Here is a 6,000-nt window from a genome sequence, read left to right as displayed (position 1 = left end):
TTCCCTGTTTATGTTTGTTTGAATTTATGCTTTAACCTTTAATGTGAACCTGCGCCAGCTCGGGGATATTTATTAGCAAAACACATCATCTGTGCCTTCCAAACGCCTTTTGACATTTCCCTGTGAGACATGTTGAGCAGATCGCGCACAATAAATGCATGTTCCTGTTTTATCCCTCGTTTGATGAGCGAGATATACGAAAGCTATGACTTTTCAAGATGCTCACACTGCCCCTTAAAGAACCGGAGGAAGACAACGAAGGGGATGTTAGTGTGAGGAGACCTCCGACGAAAGATTGTGTCTTCTCCACACGCTCCCAAAAGACTCCATTTTAAACGGTGCGGTCCATTCATGAATGCATTTATTCATTCACTGTATTGTTTGCTCATTTGTTTCGGTTGGCACTTTTGTTCTCTTGTTTGTTGATCCATTTGTTTGCCGTTTGTTCTTTTGTTAATTCATTCATCTGTTCTTCTGTCACACGTCCTGAAACAACACTGATTCTAATGGAACTTGAATGAATGGATGTAATGCAGCTTTGGGTTTTGGTGATTGTACCAACACTGTCTTTATTCTTAGACTACTAGAAATAACAGTCAGAATACTCAGAGATGTTCCTTATTCATCAGCCCGGTGGGAAATTAAATCATTTCTTGTGACAAAGACACATCTACTGATGAGTTATTTGTTTAAGTTTCTGCTTCACCAGCTATAAGTTATCTAATTGATTCCTTCTTCCAGCCTTATTCTCATTCTTCTTGTTTCTTCTTCACTGTCATATCTGAATAGGCTTGAGTAGGGTCGTGCTCTCTTTCTCACTCTGCACCGTCGCATGCATTTTCCATTATTCACCTCTCTTTGTCCCGCGTCTCTTTCTATTTGAACTGTTTCTTTCCCGTTCTGTTCCTTCCTTGCGTGGGCTCCTTGAGATACAAGTCTTTTGAGGATTGGAAGGAACCATTTGTTGTATCTGCTGAATGCCGGTGACCTGACATTATTGAACGCTCTTCCGGTGCAAGAACAGGACATACAAAGCTCCACACATGAAAACAGACACATACGGTGAAAGTGGGGGAGCTTCAGAGAGGTGAGCAGGGTAAGGACAAATCGTGGCTGCTCTGAGCATCGGAGATGAAAGAACGAGCATATTACAGGGAGCCGCCAGAGCTCACCTTTCACCCTGCTGGCTTTGACGGCCCTGACTCCAACCCACTGCTGACTACTCATAATCAATCACATCTCAGCCCAGGCCCACAATTAATCAATCAATTAAAAACCCACACAAAGCCACAGCGGTGTAATCAATCAATCCAGCCTCTGTGGAGGGTTGATATTGAGAGCCTGGGATCAGATCTATAGGTGCTGGTCCCCAGATGCTACCGGCCTTAGTGGCATGCCATGAGAGTGCACAGAAGGAAAGGGCCAGACAAAATGCTCGGGGGTGAACCATTACAGAGTAGGGAAGAGCTTCTCAACACTCCCATGATGCACCACCAAATGCGTGAATATTCATGCTGAGGAATCGGGTGCCATGGAGGCGCTCAGTTATTCATTATGCTTCTGTAAAAAGAAACACACCACGGTCCCACTGCGATGGAATATTAATAGTCCCCATTAATAAAAGATCCCCCTCCCCATCTTAAGTCTTGTCTTTAACTTTCTCGGCCATTGCACATATTTAAGCCTGGGACGTTTGGGATATGACCATGAAAGTAAGCTGCGCAGTCTTCTTGCATATTAGTTAACCTAAAATGTATTCTTTAAACTCATCCCATCTGCTCCAAAAGGAGGAGAAAGTGTCCTGGTCTTGATTTGGCCGTGGCTTTCTATGTGCAAATAGAAAAAAAAATAGTGTTTGGCGAGAAGAGCTCCGTAGCTGCACACTCAGGGGGGATGAATGTTTAATTTAGAGCAGCCTGAAAGTATGCTGACATTTTGCCATTGTTAGGAAAGATGAATACATGGGACACTGTCTGCTGCAGGAATGGAAATATGCATCAAGGCTGTTAAAAATTCAACTTCCTTTCCCACCCAGACATGCAGATGTAAGCCCGGAATACAGTAAGCAACAACTGTCCGTCCCCTTTGATTTAGCCTGTGGATGTTGTTGTGATGTCATCATCTTCATGTTAACTCTACATCAGAAGCAAGATACATTGCTATGCAAAGCGGGCCCTCCTGCGTCCTCCGTGCAGCGTCTCTCCTCCCCTTCTTACTTCCCCAACCTTTGACCTCAAGTTGTGAATTCTTCCCCCTACACCTGCTACCATGTGGACCAGCACGGCAGACTGCACGCCTGCAAGATCAAAGCCACGACAAGGCTTCCTCGGTTGTATTTATTGAAAATAGGGGGAATAAACAAACAAGAAATCCAAGGGTACAACAGCGCACTGGGACTGTTAGCTCTCTGACAACACCAAAGAGGCTTGGAGGAGAGAGAGCGGTCAGCCTGTGGCGAGGCAGTGACACAGAGCGGGAGAGTGTGGGAAAATAGCGAGAGAAGAAGAAGAAGAAGAAGAAGAAGAAGAGAGGAAAAAAAGGAAGAGAAGGGAGAGGAAAAAAGCCAGAGAGAAGGTCAAGTACCTGCCAGTCCCGTCAAACACTTGGTATAACAGCTGAGGGTGGCTGCCTGCTTTCGGGGCCTTTCATCTGGCAGAGGTGATGGGTGATGAGGGCTCCTCTTCCTCACATTTAAAGTCTGTCACAATACATCTGCAGTCCTGGGAACTTCGGGACACCATGGGCTGCTTGGACCTCTGGGAGGATGTGCTTCTGCAAAAAGATAAAGTGCACAGCAGACGCTTAATAAGGGCCAGCATGTCTGATGTGGCTGCTTTTCGTTCTGATAATCTCTTGACATCAGCCGCTCCTGCACTGGAGAGTTTAAGGATACAAATCAAAGAGGACATTCCCCATTTGTTTGTGTTGCTGCTTCGTCGACGAGTGGCTTCAGCTCCGTAGTGCGTGTTTGCACATGCATCTGAGCATAAATGGGTGTACATGCTTGCGTTTGGCTGTGCCTGTTGTGGAAGCAGAACTATCAGCCGACTCGCAGGCTGTACCTCGAGGCAGGAGGAGCAGCTGGACTGATGGTGTGACCAGTTCAGCTTAGAATCACAGACCTGGATCGGAAAGAGACACAGAGGCACCGACTGGGGTTTCAGACTTGAAAGAAATGTCTGGCAGTCAGAGAAACATTCAGACAAAGACACCAGAAAAGAATGAACTCCTGCCTGACCACTGTATCCGCAGACCAGCAGACTGTGACTGACTGACAGACTCTGTGAAGAAGATGGCGATGCGGTCACTGCGCCATACCAAGCCAACTGGCTCACGGATATAGGATCTGTTTTTCCGACCCCATGGAGACCCAGAGAAAAACTTCCTGCCTTCCATATATCCGAGTCTCGCTCAGGGCAAGTGCAAAGAGAGAATCGGGAACAGGTTTTAGTTTTGTGTTTCTGCCGCGTGTCAGCCAACTGGGTGTCAGGGAGACGATTTCTCAGAGGCAGCTCCAGATAGCCTCATCTTTAACCCCGCCATGCTCCCCATGTCCCCAAGACGGAGTTTCATAGGACATATGGTGGAGCCAGAAGCACCTGGCAGCCCCTTCAAAATGGCAGGCGGATTGAAATTGTCGCAATAGGGACTGGGAGCAAGAAGAAAGCGCAGAGATATCTCCAAAGTCTGGAATTCACAGACATACTGCCACTGAGCACCGGGATGAGAGGGTGATGCTGGGAGAGAAAAGGAGAAAATTAGATGAGGAAGGAGAGGTGGCTCGTATGACAAGGAAGCGAATGTGATGGATCACATTTATTTTAACTTACTGATATACTGTATATATATATATTTTTAACACCAGCATCTCTCAACATAAATGACACATTTTCGTCTGAAAAGTGTTGCAGGGCACGCACGTGTAGGATTTTGAAATGTCGTGGGCAACAAGCAGGACCATGGCTCACTGTAATTGGATAGTTGCCATGTTACCATGGTATTATCGGCCACTTCCTTTAACATTCCAAGTAAGATCAAATAAGAAGGAAACCAAGGAGGGTCGGCAGAGAGATTTTGTCACCTGTATGAGTAATCCCTGACTGAGAAGCAGGAAGTTATTTCTGGGATCGCACCACTTATTCTTTCTTCTCAATGAGAGTCTCAAATATACACAAAAAGCACAGGTTGAAGCATGTGTATGTGTAAATCAGTGCTATGCACCATGGCTCTGCAGCTCCTCCCATTGAAGTTGAACTTAACCAATGAGACGTTTCTGGAAGATGTTTCTGCAACAGTGTCCCCTCTCGCTTCTATAGATCAATAAACAATAGGATTTTGGGCATGTTTGCTTGTATACTAATTTCCTTTCTATGTGCAGTCTATCATGCTCTGACTTACAGGAGTAATGTCGTCTAAATACACTTCCTTAGAAATGTTTTCACCATCATGTTTCAATTTAGCCCTTGTCAGTTTTTCAAGGTGTTGATATAAAAAATCACACTGTTTATTAGCCACTACGTTCAAGTACTGCAACTCTGGAGTGATATTTTCTTTTCTGCTGTGGTTAAAATGAACAAACATTGATTATCAATATGCACGCCCATGAGTGTGTGTATACAGTACCGCCTCCTCTGCCATGCATCATCAGCATCATACCCTGCTGTTTCAAATAGATTACTGTGTGGACTTGTCATAAATGATGGATTGTCATGAACTGGATCCATTTTCTGAGAGAGTGACTGCAGGAAGATGAACACAGTAACGCTGACAGAGGACATCGTTTGAAGAGAAAGCAGTGTTGATTGCTCTGAGGAAGCACGGACAGGAGGAAGACTTGTTGTTGTGTATTCTTAATCGCTGCTGGCTATTTTTGCCCGTAGCTTCAAGTTAAAACCTTCATCTAGATGAAGTGGTACGGAGTGCTTAATGGCTGTTGTCTAGACTCTGGGTAGATCGAGTAAAGGCGAGTGATACATATTTCTCAACATGTACTGGATAGTTTCCAGATCATGACACAATCATAAAAATAAATAATTAAAAAAATGATGCCACCAACTATTTGACCACTACTTACCACGGATCACACGTATCAACCAAAACTATCGCAGATGCCATGTATAACCAAATCAATTTGCTTCTTCAGCAATCACTAAGCATTCACCTGCAGTGAGATGTGTTAATACATTAAGAAGGGAAAGGTTGCAGCTATGTGCAAAAAAAGAGCTGTCTAAAAAATTTCAAAATATTGGTTTTAGGGCTGTACAATTGGAATTTTATTGATCCAATACAGAGAGCCGATAATTACCTGCACCTAATGGCCAGTACTGATTAGATTACTGATGTATCGTTACATCATTGCATTGTCAAAGTTCCGAAATGTAGTTTAAGCATATCAAGGGTTAAAAGGTTTAATATGTATTCTGCAAAGATGTATATATAGACCTACATTAACAATCTATAGTAGCTGCCATTACCAATGTTAACACAGAACATCAAAAAACAGTTTGGTTTTTTTTATAATTAGGCTAAAAACATGTTATGAGGACAGTACAGTAGTTGACTTACCACTGTGTTCATTCATTCTTCAAAACTAACCTTATGACCCTGCCTGCCTAATAAACATTTTACAAAGTTTTGTTTCTCTGTTTATATTTGTTTTTACATTATATATATTCCCGGGAATATGGGAAAGTAAGCTGGTGTTTCAAGCTAGTGATGCTTTTATTTTTATTTTGTTCCACTTACTGTGTGGGAATGTGTAGGCTTGTCAATAAGTAATGAACATCATTATTAGAGGTTGATTTTATTGACTGAAATATCACCATCGTAATAGTTTAATTTATATTCCATTTGAGCCAATACATATTGTGAACGGATATATATTGTGTATCCCTAGTTTGTATGCAAGTGATTCCTGGTGTAATCTCTGCACTGTACATTCAGGTTATATTCAGGGAGATGAGCCATCATTAGACTGTATAAAACATGGATGTATTCTCA

The 6,000-nt window shown here is 43.2% G+C and overlaps 1 long non-coding RNA gene across 1 annotated transcript in view; it reads right to left on the bottom strand.

Annotated features, from left to right (window-relative positions):
- Positions 1 to 2,593: 2,593 nt before the first annotated feature.
- Positions 2,594 to 6,000, bottom strand: part of LOC306837919 — a 25,068-nt gene continuing 21,661 nt past the window's right edge. Inside the window, exon 4 of the long non-coding RNA XR_013781004.1 lies at positions 2,594 to 2,772. This is a non-coding gene — a long non-coding RNA (uncharacterized lncRNA). The remainder of the gene's footprint in view (positions 2,773 to 6,000) is intronic.

This window comes from Symphodus melops (genome assembly GCF_947650265.1).
Source record: "Symphodus melops genome assembly, chromosome: 17".
NCBI lineage: Eukaryota > Metazoa > Chordata > Actinopteri > Labriformes > Labridae > Symphodus > Symphodus melops.
Note: the sequence above shows the minus strand (reverse complement) of the source record. Positions and strands in the feature narration are given on the sequence as shown.